Raw genomic sequence first — 15,247 nt, forward strand, 5'->3', positions numbered from 1 at the left:
ATTAACCACGTTTATCACTTAATATTTGTTTTCATTGTTTTACTTTATTTGTTGGTTGTTGTTTAATGTGTAAGGTTTATTACTCAAGCATGGATTTTACTATTTAATTAATTTGTTTGTTGTTGTTGTTTAATGTGTAAGGTTTATCACTCAAGCTTGGCTTTTACTGTTTAATTAATTTGTTTGTTGTTGTTGTTTAATGTGTAAGGTATATCACTCAAGCTTGGTTTTCACTGTTTTAATTAATTTCTTTGTTGTTGTTTAATAAATAAGTATGATTAGTCAAACTTGGTTTTTACTGTTTGTGCGTTGTTTTTCAAATGAGATGGTTGCTGTAATTTTGATCATCGATTTACTTCATCGGTACTCTAAGTCCTCTAGTGCGCATGCATTACGTATATTAAATTTATTTGGATCTCAATACCTTGTCCTAGTTTCATACGTTTTATACTGTGTGTGTTTGTAACAGATAACATTATTCAAGTTTTAACATTAAATATATCCTCGAAATTTTGCGAAAAGCCCTATTTTGACACTGTCTTTCAAAATATTCATAAGAAGTATTCGAAAGTACACTTAAAATGTATTATTTCTTCAAATCTGGTGTATGTCTCTTAAATGTGTATATATATATTTTGATTTTTAATGGAGTTTTCATTGTTTATTGTGTACGTTTAGTGCAATATTTCCCAACTTGGGTACGAAATTTTGTTTATACGTAATACAATATAGAAGATATGTGTAGCCCTTATAAAGTCGTGAAACTTTGTTTATAAGTAATACAGTTTAGAAGATATATATACATATATACCCATTATATAGTTGTAAAAACATATGTCTGACTGCAGTTTACTCTCACGTATTTCTCATTAGTTGTTTGTTGTGTCTTCAGTAATTCTTTCTGTATTATTATGAACTGAATATAGGTATTCAGTGTTATAATGAAGTTTATTGCTAGTTAAGTTAATTAAAACCAATGTTCTTCCTGGACTGTGTTTCATCTTGGTTTTTATATAAACTTATTACTTTATTCATTCAATCTTAACTTAAAAAATGAATTTCAACTGAAACATGTTCAGGGTTAAATATACCTCTTACCTTTGTACTGCGATACTGCAAAAATATATTTTAACTGAAATATATTTAGGGTTAAATAAACTTTTTACTTTCTATCCGCAGCACTTAACTCTGTAAATGTACTTCACCGAGTATAAACAAAACACACTTCTTAATTTAGTAACGTAACCTTTAACTCTAAAGTTATATTCATAAGTACACATTGCTTAATATATATTAATAAAGTTACTTTTGTGACGCAACATTACCTGTCCGAGATGGACAAATTACGAAGAATGCGTAAAACAAAGCTCGGCTGTTTAAGTTATTTTATTACAAAATATTATACTAATAAATTGTAATCTTGATGGAGAATTTGGTTAAACCTTTCTCAATGACTGGTGTGTTACGAACCTGCAAGCACTACGGTGGATAAAATAGTTTAGAAAAACTGGTTTGAAAACGCTGGTAGAATGTAAGAAACTCATGGATAACTCTAGAGCCAACAAACGACTATTTTATATGACGGTATGTAATGATACCATTGTGTTAATTTTAAGAAGAAATGAAGTGATATATCTAGGAGTGTAAAACAGACAAAATAATCGAATGTTTTATCTCCATGAAAGTTTTCTTTCTCAGGGTGTTCTATTTCTTTGAAGATTCTGCTTTGCTTAGATACATTCAGAGAATTAATACCAAAAACTATATATATATATATGTTGAGAAATTTAGAGAAATTGATAGCTGCAGAAGGATTTAGTAGGCCTCATGGAATCATTGGTCTCATCATGACTTTACATGTAAAATTAAAACGGAAGTTAACGACTGTCAACACAATAAGCTAATGTCAAATTTTAGCAGATGTTTAAGAAAAAAACACCTAATTTTCTGCGAAGTTAGAAACGACCACATACACACTTGACATGCATGAATTGTTCTTAATTTCATAACTCATATATTACGTCATTGTAAATGAATGATAAAGTAAAGTAAAGAAGAATTATTAGATCTTAAGAACCTGATGTATGAATGGTGAAGTAAGAAGATAAGTAGAACCAGTCTAACCATTTATCAGGTCCTTAAGACCTGCTTCTTCTAGCCTGCTTACTTTATCATTCATTTATCAGGTCCTTAAGACCTGCTTCTTCTAGCCTGCTTACTTTATCATTCATTTATCCGGTTCTGAAGACCTACTTCATCTCTGCTTATTTTATCATTTATTTATCAGGTCCTGAAGACCTAATTCTTCTCCTTCTTTTTGATTTTCTGTTACCGATGCATCAAAAACGAAATCATACAAAATATAGTATCAGTAATGGTGAATATTTATAATACATTTTTCGAAACTTGTAATAAAATGAACTTGCGTTACTTAACAAAAGACATATTTGTTTCAGGTATAATGAAAGAACAAAAACGTTTTGCCTAATTTAATTCAAGAGGAGAAAGGAAAATTTGAACTTAAGACAAACCGGAGCAAGTAGACCAAACTATTTATAATCGTAGAATGAACAAGAAAACAGTCTAATAAGTTATTACCTGTAGAATCAGTTAGTTTTGTATATAAATACTGTAACCCGAGTTACAGAATAAACAGTTATTAACAGTATAACCAGCTAATTTTGTTTATAAATATTGTAACCCGAGTTAGAGCCTAAACAGTTATTAAGCCTAGAATCGGATAGTTTTGCTTATAAATACTGTAACCCGAGCTATATACTAAACAGTTATTAACCGTATAATCAGCTAATTTTGTTTATAAATATTGTAACCCGAGTTACAGACTAAACAATAATTAACCGAAGAATCAGCTAATTGTGTTTATAAATACTGTAACCAGGGCTACAGACTAAACAGTTGTTAACGGTAGAATCGAATAATAATCCGTGATGACGAGAAAACCTACTTGTAGAGAATAATATATATGTAAAAACGGTTGATATGGATAGAGAAAATTCTATGTAGAGGAGCGAGCAGTGTTTTGACCTTCTTCGGTTACACCACACAACAAAGTTTTTGGTTCTTGAACACTGTTGGGTGTTCCTTACAGATTTTCGACTGCTGATCACGAAAATCACATCTAAATTTGCCCATCACGTACCGTTTTATCGAAATCTTCAGTTTCACCAGGACATTGCTACAATGGAAAAACGATATCAGGGCAACTGGAATCCGTCAGTGCTTGCTGACTACTGTTGGACACTGCAACGTAATGCACCGGACATTGAATACAAACGAAAATCAGGAGCAAAACACTTTTAATTATGTTGAATTTAATAGCGTATTAGAAACATAAACGCAATTAAATACGTTATTGTCGGTAAACAGTTAACTGTCTATTTCTCAGAGTTCCTACGTGATGAAGCAAAACCAAAACTATATTTGTGCATACCCACCAAGTCCCTGTCACAATCAGCAAAAACTTTTCAGGAAGCAAAACTTTTCAAAACAATTGTTGTGCAGTGTTATCGTCAGATTCACAAAGAAAGAAAGAGGTAACTGACGATAGCTGATCACATGTTTGAAGGGGGTTGTGTAATTGAGTGTAGGAATGTAGAGGGCGTGCTTAGATGTTGGATTATATTTATTAATATAGGTATAAATGTATTGTTTTGTATTTGTTTATTTTGGGCTTGAGTTGTTGTACAAATAAGGCTTCTTTAATTTTGCGTTTGTTTATGTTTGTTTCTTTATTTATTATTTGGGTGTTTTTTACGGTTATTTTGTGTTTATTTGATTTGCAGTGTTCGAAAACGTGTGAAGGTGACTTTTTGTGTTCTGTGAATCTGGTTTCCATTTTTCTACTTGTTTCTCCAATATAGAAGTCGTGGCAGTTATCACATTGTATTTTATAAATAATGTTGGTGTGGTGTTTGTCATAGTATAGATCTTAATTTGTGGCTGGTTTTTGAATAAATTTGGTATTAACTGGAATGTCATATTTTGTTGTTAGTTTTTGCCAGATGTTGGTTATTTTTCTGCTGATGTCGGGAATATATGGTGTGCAACAATATATGGTTTCGTAATTTTTTGATTCTTGAGATATATTTACTTTTGTTGGTTGATTTTGCTTTCTGTCCAGGTGTGTGCGAATAATGTTTCCTACGGTTTGTGGAGGAAACTTATTGATGTTCATGAAGTATTGTTTTATTTTGTCTAATTCGTTGTTAATTTTATCTGGTGAGCATAGTTTTATGGCTGTGTTTATTTGGTTTTTTAATATGTTGAGTTTTTGTTTTGTTTCATATGCTGAATCCCAAGGAATGTATCAAATCAAATAATTTTGTTTATAAATACTGCAATCCCAGCTACAGAGTAAAGAGTTATTAATCGTAAAATCAGCTAGTTTTGTTTATAAGTATTGTAACCCGAGCTACTAACTAAACAGTTATTAATCGTAGAATCAGTTATTTTGTTTGTAAATACTGTAACCCGAGCTACATACTATACAGTTATTAATCGTAGAATCAGTTATTTTGTTTATAAATACTGTAACCCGAGCTACATACTATACAGTTATTAATCGTAGAATCAGTTCTGTTAATAAATACTCTAGCCCGAGCTACAGACTAAACGGTTATTATGCGTAGAATCAGTTTTGTTTATAAAACCTGTAACTAGGGCTACAGACTAAACAGTTAACCGTAGAATCAGATAGCCTTGTGTATAAATGATGTAACCTCAGCTAAAGAGTAAAGAATTATTAACTATATAATCATTTAGTTGTTTTTTTTTATAAATACTGTAACCCGAGCTACAGACTAAACAGTTATTACCCGAAGAATCAGTTCTGTTAATAAATACTTTTGCCCGAGCTACAGACTAAATAGTTATTAACCGTATAATCATTTAGTTTGTTTTTTTTATCAATAGTGTAACCCGAGCTACAGACTAAACATTTAATGTATGTAGAATCAGTTAGTTTTGTTTGTGAGTATTGTAACTCGAGCTACAGAATAAACACTTTATAACCATAGAGTCAGTTAATTGTGTTTATAAGTATTGTAACTCTAACTGACTTTTTGGTGATAGTGCTAATTATTTTGTGTGTATTGCATTATTAAGGCAACTGCAAGTCCCATTGAAGTCCTATACGTTCTTGCAGGAGTAACATTTTTGAAAATATAATCATATCTAGTAAAACATCAGGTTCTTTAATACGTCTGTAACTCTCTCTGAAAGCATTTAGTCTCTGGAAAAAATAAACTTTTCAAAATTTTTCTTCAACAAAACTATGAATTTTGACGTTAAAGTAACAGATATTTGCCCTTTATTTACCGTTGTGAACACTCGCTAACTCAGCACATGTTGACTGTAAGAACATGCTACATGTTTTGCATGAGATTACAAACTGTGTTACCTTTAGATTGGAAAACGTATTACCTTTATATATTCCAAAGCATGTTACTTTTGTAAATACCAATGTGTGTTACCTTTATAGATTTTGAAGTGCGTTACCTTTATGAATTCCAAAGCATCTTACTTTTATAGGTTCCAAACTGTGTTACTTTTATAGATTCTAAAGCATGTTACCTCAAGATATTTCAGAGTGTATTACCTTTAGAGATTCAAAGATGTTACGTTTAGAGATTCTAAAGTGTGTTAGTTACCTAAAGAGATTTCAAAGTGTGTTGCATTTAGAGATATTAAAATATGTTACCTCTATATACTTCAAAGCATTTTACTTTTAAGAATTCCAAAGTTTGCTACCTCAAGAGATTCCAAAATTTGTGACCTTTAGAGTTGTGAAAGTGTGTTAGTTACCCCCCGAAAATTCAAAGTGTGTTACGTTTATAGATTCCATAGTATGTTACCTCTATAGATTCGAAACTGTGTAACCTTTAAATGTTCCAAAGTGTGTTATTTTTATAGATTTCAAAGTGTTATGTCTATATTCAAAAGTATGTTACTTTCGAGATTTAAAATAAACAATGTACAGAAGAACTAAATCACTGAGTAAAGGGTACGAAATTACATTCTTTCTTGAATATCATGAATTTATATTGATAACTAGAGGATACAAAAGTATGTTATAATAATCTGAGGAAAATATAAAACTGAGCACATTTTATAGTGAAACAAGTTACCACGATATGCTGTTTTTGTTACACAATTTCACGGTATTAACACAGTCGTAGATTGTCTGTAAAACCTAACATCGTCCTTTCGTGGCAAGAACAGATACTTAATTCTACTTTCATAATTTGCAGCTATAATAAGTAGTACCTTAACACTAGTTTTCCATAATTTTTTACTCTATGCACCGGAGTGACTAAATAGTAAACGAAGAGTATAATGAAAAGGTAGAGATCCATCTCCTCACCCTTTAATAACTAAACCTGTAAAGATTTAAACATATAAAACACTTGTTTAAATTTAACTAAATGCTGTATAAAGGTATAAGGAGTAGGTAAAGATGACCCTACCTCGACCATCGTCAGCGCATTTAAATTTACTTGGTAGTACTGGAAGAAAGGAAGATCTAACAGATATATAACAAAATGTATACTTACATTTGTGTTACTTCCTCTTGCAATTTTACACATAGAAACAAGTGTACAACCGTCACATTCTATCAGGTTAACACCTATACAAACAAGTTTACAACCGTCACATTCTATCAGGTTAACACCTATACAAACAAGTTTACAACCGTCACATCCTATCAGGTTAACACCTGTAGAAATAAGTATAAAACTGTCACATCTTATTTGGTTAACACTAATAAAAACAAGTGTACAAGCGTCACATCCTATCAGGTTAACACTTATAGAAACAAGTGTACAAGCGTCACATCCTATTAGGTTAACACTTATAGAAGCAAGTGTACAAGCGTCACATCCTATCAGGTTAACACTTATAGAAACAAGTGTACAAGCGTCACATCCTATCAGGTTAACACTTCCAACTGTCGTTGGTCCTTCTCCTAGCCACTTGAAATAGAACAAGGTGTTTGTTGGACCCAGTGAATATATCAGAACTTGAAATTCAACAGACAAGTTCTGTTGGTGAACAAATGTGTTTCATGCGGCATCCATCTTTTGTGGAATTCCATAAGCTGTATTGATTATAACTCGCTTTTATATTCTTATATTATATCCTACCCTTCTCATTGATACTGGTACACCTTTTATTAAGTTGTTATAAACTGATATCTGGATGCCTAAATATTATATCTCAATTCACTCAAAAATAAGATAAAATGAAATACGTGCTTCTTAGGAACATATAATAGGTTATAAAATAAGACTATTGTGTGAGAGGTCTGACCTTAAAGATAGCTGAAACATTTCACCAATGGACATTTGGACAGTCAAATAAAAAATGTTTTACTGTCTTTGGACAATATGGACACTTATTTGTCTCAGTTGATTTGAATCGATGTAACATTTCTTTAGTATTTAATATATTGTAAGCAACCTTAAAGCTTAGATCTCTTCTTATATTTTCCGTTTTTATTACGTAAATTTTTCTGTTTGTATTCAGTCCACCTGATGGTGTTGATCTTGTATTTTCGGTGTTACCACTGGTGTTAGCATATCAGAAATCTCTTCTATTTTCATCGTATTTTATTTGATTCTTTACATTCTTTAACTAATGGTTCTGTAAAAAAGTGGAAATAAAATGGCGGATTAAATAATTAAATTACTTAAGTGTTTGTATGATTCACTAAAAAATTAATTTTGTCTCCTAGAATATACTGATAAAAGAGACCACAGTTATGTTCTGAGTACAATATTTTACTTGTTAAACTCGTAGTCAAGACTATTAAATGGTTTTTAAAGTTTAAAAGACTTAGGCCTCCTTATTCTTTTGGTAAACTTACTATATTTCTTACAAATTGTTGAGATTTATTAGCCCATACAACCTTAAAAGACTAAACTTTTGATTTTTTAAATTTCCTCTTTATTCGGAGGTAAAACTCGACCAATATTAATTAATTTAGGATACATAACTTGTTTCATTGTTTGAGCTTTCTCCAGTAGCAGTATCTTCATATCTACCCATTTATTTATTACTTCTGCAACTTCTAAAATTTTGATTTTCCAGTAAAATCTGATTAAATCAAATGTATTAAATAAATACCCCAATTTTTACAGGATTTGTAGTTCAGTTTATATTTTCTGGTGTGTCTGTTCTTCTTCATTTACTTAAACAAAAGGCATCTGATGTCGAGAAAACCCACTTGTAGAGAAATATATATGCAAAAACGGCTCGTTTGGGTTGAGAAAATATTTTACATAGAAGAGCGAACAACGTTTCGACCTTCTATGCAAAATATTTTTTCAACCCAAACGAGCCGTTTTTGCATATATAAAACATCTGACTTTTATTATTAATTTTTGCTGCACTGTCTTGACAGAATTGTTCCAATCTCATACTCTCTATAATAGATTCTTCACTAGTGAGGGTTAAAGGTTCATCGTCTGCATGCGCCACACATTTCTGTTCGACACTACAGTCTCATGGTATTCAAAAACCTTTAAAACCAAAACTAGCGTTTACATTCGATAAAAAAATTCTAAGACTGGGACAAACAAAGTGGGAAATAGAGGACAGCCTTGTCCTTCACCTGACCTTCCATAGATTATTTTATGTTAAAAATTCATTTATATTTATTTTAGATGTTTTTATGTTGATAACAATTATTTTAACCCATTTTATAAAATCCTTGTGGAATTCATATTTATTTACGACATGAAATAAAAGTTCATGATTAGTTCTATCAATAGATTTTTCCTGATCCAGTAATATTACACAGAAAGAAGAGCTTCCTTTATTTAAAAGAAATATTATATCCCTCAGTATATTAATGTAAAAAAATATCTTGATCAGGTATACCTGCTGCTTGTGATGTTGTAATTAACTTATCTAAAACTTCAGTTATTCTATTATTTATTACTTCTGTTAGGATTTTGTAATCAACATGTAATAGGTCCATAATATTTTACCAAATCAGAATGGTCCCTCTCACAATGCGGCGTTATTACTTCTGCCTTAAATGTTGGGAAAAATAGTGAATTATTTAATATATATGCCAAATTCTTGTCTATGGTTGACCAAAATATAAATATCTACAGGTAATCCATGTACTCCTGGTGTTTTATTTAAGGATAAAAAATTTACAACTTTATATATTTATTCATTTGTGAATGAATAATTTAAATTATTATCTACTTCTAATTTTGATAAATGTTTAGTAATCTCAAGCTCTCGCGACTGGTTTAAATGTATGTAGTTCATATAACATCAGGTTATGTATGACACGTATAATTAGCGTATTTTAGGCTTACTAATAACAAAGAGAAGTAGACAACTAGTCCTAACAAATCAAGAAGTGTTATATCATTGAAATAAATATTATCACCTATATGTTTTTTCCACCACCTATATGACATAAAAACAACAAGTTATTAACATAAAAATATATTTTGGCAGTGTTTTGGTTAACACTTATAGACTTATTTTCCATGTCAGACATTTAGACCGAGGTATGATTCGTATTCAAACTTATCTTTTCTTTCCTCGTGACGTTTTGATTAGAAAAACCTAATACTTGGTGATGAGAGCTGTTTAATAGTAGTCTTCCCTTTATTCTATCGTGTAGTTATGCAAAATTTCCATGTAACAAACGTTTCCTCATGAGTAAGACTTAATTCTGTCCGTCCTCTATATAATTTTGTTTTTCTATAATTGTAATAGGTTCCAAATTGTAGTTAGGTGAAACATGTTGGTACCCTAAACGTGCACTATAATTAAGATTTGGATCATGAGTTAATATTGATGTTATCAATTTCTGTAACTGATAAATCAAAAATTGTTACTTTTCCTGTAGATAAGTAAATTAAGGAAATGATATTATCTTATGAAAGCACAGTAAAAACTGCAACTAACTGGGTGAAAACAAAGGTATATCATTAAAAACTTTATAATGGTTTGACTTATCACAGAATTAACTTATTGTTCTGGATTCTACTATTTCATTTCTACTTCCAGCGGTTTAAACAACGCCATACCTTAGCTACGGGGCTCCTGAAACCAAAGAAGACGTTAACCCTATCATGACTGGTGAGCACCATTAATACGTTGGATCCTACACGACCCACCAGTGAATCGTGCTCTTATTTTCTTTTGAAAGGTTCACTTATTGGCTGAGACCCAACGACTACGTATACAGATAAGAATGGGACATCAAGACAATATTTCTTTTCTAAGTCCACTTATTTTTTTATGTTTTATTAACCTGATAGTTGTATATAGTATAAAAAAACAGATTAAGCAAATAACTTTATTTAGACATAAATAGATTAAAAATGAATTATGCAAAAAAATTGTTATTTTAACATAGTGAATGTTAAAAAAGCATAAAAAAGATTTTTAAAGCAAAATGTTATATAAATTATCAAACATATTGTTTCCTAAAGAGACCAGTAAACAAATAAATCAGTTCACCATGAAAATAAAAATAATGAACAGTAAGAAAGCAGTGCAAAGTGACAGTCATCATTATAGGTATAATTTAAAGTTATATGACCTAATGCCTTTTATTGAAACAAGTAATGCACACAGCAGGCCTACCTTCACATTCATCATAGTATGTGCGGAAGTTTTTGGTTTTTCTGTTTGATTCTTTTGCAGCCATTTTCTTTCTTATTTCACTGCAACAGCCAATTCATCTTTTACAAATTATTCTGTTAGACTTGTCTTTTTCAGTATAAGTCTTTATAATGTGTCGTGTGCTGGCTCTTCTTGCTGTTGTCCTTGGTATTACTGCTGCTTGAACATTTATTTGACACAATGATTTAATGATTGATTTTCGAAACTCATGCATTTTTTTGGTGTGCTTTATTGCATAATACCAAAGCATATACCACTGCTCTATTTAGCAAAAACTCAAAGGCAATCTTATTATACCATCTAATACTCTTCCTAAGTGGCAAGAAATAACTGGACATGATATGTCTATTCCTTGTTTTATGATATTGTAATTGAGAACCATTTTGTTTTTTTGACATCCGTGTCATTGATTCTCCGTACAGTATCTTTGAAGTTCAGATCATACTTTGTTGACAACGTAAGAACGTTACATCTGTCTTCCCATTTTGCAATCATAATTCCATTATCTTGTTGGCAACCTACAATTTCTCTCTTCTTTAGTTTTACACTTATAATTCCCTTGGGGTTAGTTACCCTTTCTGTTTGCTTGTAATGTTCTCACAAGATGGGTTTGATGCCTTAGCAGCTCCTTTGCTAAATTGATTGATGTATAGAAATTATCTGTAACGATTGTTATCTCTGCATCTAGATAATCTTTAACAAGATCAAGAACTATCTGAGTTGCATCGGTAAATCCATCTAAGGGACGCCCTCGCTGTTGCTGTGTATCATCTTTTCCGGCAAAAAACAGTGTTGGTGCAGGTGTAACCTTGGGGATCACATAGTTTATACACTTTTAAACCATATTTATGTACCTTCTCATCATTACATTGACGAAATATTAGGTGATTTCGCCATGGCACCATTGTTTAATTTACTGCTATACATTCATCTGGAATATTAGCTCTTGTAAAATGTTTTTTTCAATAATCTCAAGTTATCTTCTAATTTTTCTTAAATGATTTCTTCCAGTTGTTTGATCATCTGCAAAATATACAAAATGTAGGAGTGTTTGAAGCCTTTTCTTGAAATTATTTGTGGTATGTAAGAAAAGACATTTCTGCCAGTAGTAGGCGATCTTTTGGTATCTCACAAATCCCATGCACATAATAATTCCAAGAAAGTTCTTTATATCATCACACTTAGTGTCATTCTTTACCTTCGTGTTATCAGTTTGGTGATAATTGAGATTTATTTATTGAACTATAAAATCATGAACTTCATCATTGACCGTAAGCTCAAACACGTCGAAAGGCGTTACTATAGCATTTGTCGATTTTCTGGAAGGAAATTTTTTGAATAGAACTGTTTATTGGGCACTATCCATAAGATGAAGTGTGTTGTTAGACATTACCATTACTTTCAGCTTAATTTTCATACTCTATATTTTCAAAATCTTCAGATGTGAAAGCTTTTTCATCTTTTGAGTTTGAAGTTTCGTTTCTAGAAGGTTCATAATGTAAATTTTCGTAATCTTTATTTTCAGGATCTAGATTTTTCTCAATTTCCGAAGAATCAGATCGTGATTTTCTTTTAGAAGCATAAAAAAATAATTACTGGCTAATCAGATTGGAACTCATATTTCAACATATCTTATAGAAAAAATATTAAAGATATCTGAGCAAAGGGAAATATAATTATTATACATTGATTCATATGTCAAATATTCTATGCTTCTAAAATTTTAGCACGACTCCCAGGTTGGGTGTAGATAGCCCTCGAGTAGCTTTGCATGAAATTCAAAACAAGCCCAGGTTGGTCATGTGAGACAGTAAGACTACATGCATTCTTAGGTCCCAAACGACCCAACAGTGGTTCGTGGGTATGTGTGTTTTCCTCATAGTAAAGCCACATCGGGCTATCTGCTGAGTCCACCGAGGGGAATCGAACCCCTCATTTTAGCGTTGTAAATTCGTAGACTTACCGCTGTACTAGCGGGGGGGGGGGAAACTTCGTGGGTCAAAAAATGATCTTTACAACGTCTTTGTCTCATACTAACATGATATAAACATTTTACACTCTTACTAAAAAAAAGTAATTGTGAAATTAATAGTGAGACCCTGGAAAGTACCGGCAAATTAGGCTTGGGAGCCAACGTGTTAAAATGTGAAGTTCACATCTCCATAACAATTTTCAAACGTAAATAAAAAATATAATTTAGCTTTAGTTCAACAATGTTTTACTCAAAACTATTTTAGAACTGATACCTTTTAACATTTTTTCTAGTGTAATTCGCAAAGAAAAATGAACAAATTGCTAAAAATTTTGTGCAGCTACAAGAAGACTTGCCTGTAAACAATTAAATTAAAATTGCTCATGCCAAAGCTCAGGCTTATATTTGCCGAGAAAATACCACCTTTTTAAAATACAGCATTTCTGTTTGTTCTTTCACTCACCAGTCCAGTTCTAAAATAAGGAGAGCTGTCTATATTGATGTCTTACTGTACGGTATTGTCTACGTTCAGTAAGATTTATCATAAATACGAGGACGTGATTTCAGACATGAAATAGGGTCGCATAATTTATCTTAAGTTCTATATTAGAATACAATAATTCAGTTCCAGAGTATGGATTAACACCTGACAAGTCCTATATATCCAGCTTGTAATGTGATATAGAGGTACACTACCATAGGATGTATATCAATTTTTGGATTTAGGTTAACGCTTGGTAAATACTAAAAATCAGTTCGGAAGTATTAGTCGAAAAAGTACATGGTACAAATCAGGATATGGACTGATTTATATCACATAATAGTTTGTGAACTAGGTTTGACACCTAGTATATGTTAGAAAACTAGTTTGTGAACTTTGTATGACACCTAGCATATGTTAAAAATCGGTTTGTGAATTTTGTGTAACACCTAGCCTATCTTACCAAACCAGTTTATGAACTTTGTGTGACATCTAGTATATGTTAGAAAAATAGTGTGTGAACATGATTTACCATTTATGGTAATATGTAAATTAGTTTCAGCATTTTTTTAAAGCTAGTTTTTGATCTACTGCATGTTACATATCAGTTACCAAACTTGTGTTGTGACACATTGTGTATGCTACAACTTAGTTTTTGAGTCTATTAACCAGTTTCTGAAAGCGAACTGATACTGAGGTATTACAGAACTATTATTTAGTTCCTGAAATATGTTTGATGCAGAACTTGTAGCTGTTACTGTAATATGTAGAGATAATTCACCTGAAAAAATGTTGTTATACAAATTATAATAAACAAGTGTTAGTTGCTCAATATTTTACCAATACCAATATAACCCAATAACACATACATCAAAGTGTAGGTTGAACTGAATCTTCCTTGGACTTAGACTTCAAAATTAAACAATTTTTAAAATACTAAGTTTACTTATTGTAACTGAATCAATATTAATTGCTCTCTTTCTTCAACCTAAAATATTTTTTTTACAAACTTCACTGATTTAGTTTCAGTTGCTCAGTTTCTTCTACCTAAAATGTATTGTTTTATAAGCTATACTGATTCAGTTTCAGTTGCTCAGTTTTCAGTTTAAAATGTATTGTTTTACAAGCTCTAGTGATTCACTGTTAGTTGTCAGTTTCTAAGTATCTTTTACATAAAACATATTGTGTTAAAAACTGTACTGAGTCAGTGTTAGTTGCTCAGTTTCTACTACCTAGAATATAGTATTTTACATGCTGTACTGATTCTGTTTTACTTGTCACATTTTCTGAGTATCACTACCTGAAAGGTGTTTTGCTAGCTGACTCGGGTAATTGGCCAGTTTCTGAGTGTCCTTTACCTGTGAGACAGTGTTCTGAAAGCTATACCAATTCAGTTAATTGTCCTTTATTTGTAAGACATTGTTTTAAACGCTGCACTGATTCAGTCAATTGTCCTTTATCTGCAAGACATTGTTTTAAAAGCTGTACTGATTCAGTCAATTGTCCTTTATCTGCAAGACATTGTTTTAAAAGCTGTACTGATTCAGTCAATTGTCTTTTATCTGCAAGACATTGTTTTAAAAGCTGTACTGATTCAGTTAATTGTCCTTTATTTGTAAGATATTGTTTCAAAACCTGTGCTGATTCAAGTAATTGCCCAGTTTCTGAGTGTTATTTTCTCTATATACAAATGACACAGATTCACTACCAGTTGCTGAGTTTGTTAATATTCTCAGTTTTACTGACCAATGCTACTTATTCAGTTTGTTCACTTTAAATATACTGCCTGCAATTTATACTAAACCAATATTTGTTGCTTTATATCAGAAATATTTTTATTTCAGTTATATTTATTATTTTACAGTTTTAGCGATTCAGATGTTAAGTTTCCTATACCTGGAAGGTATTGTTTAATAAAATTTACTGTTTCAAAATAGTTTCTGAGTCTCTAATTCTTTAAAGATGATTGTATATGAGCTAAACTAAATCTGCATTAATTACTGATTTATAGCAACTTGTCTTTTTGAAATATTTTCCTGTAGAGTTAGTACTGACGTCTATAATGGTTATTGATATGTAACTGAGATAAAGAACACTCTGATATTCAGCACATAACT

The 15,247-nt window shown here is 31.2% G+C and overlaps 1 long non-coding RNA gene across 2 annotated transcripts in view; it reads left to right on the forward strand.

Moving 5' to 3' along the window:
* Window positions 1-15,233, forward strand: part of LOC143230961 (uncharacterized) — a 47,725-nt gene extending 32,492 nt beyond the window's left edge. Inside the window, exon 2 of one of the 2 annotated variants that reach the window (XR_013016708.1) lies at window positions 10,057-15,233. This is a non-coding gene — a long non-coding RNA (uncharacterized LOC143230961). The remainder of the gene's footprint in view (window positions 1-10,056) is intronic. The other variant, XR_013016713.1, reaches the window with a different exon arrangement.
* The last annotated feature ends 14 nt before the right edge of the window (window positions 15,234-15,247 follow it).

This window comes from Tachypleus tridentatus, chromosome 10, assembly GCF_004210375.1.
Source record: "Tachypleus tridentatus isolate NWPU-2018 chromosome 10, ASM421037v1, whole genome shotgun sequence".
In the NCBI taxonomy this organism is placed as follows: domain Eukaryota; kingdom Metazoa; phylum Arthropoda; class Merostomata; order Xiphosura; family Limulidae; genus Tachypleus; species Tachypleus tridentatus.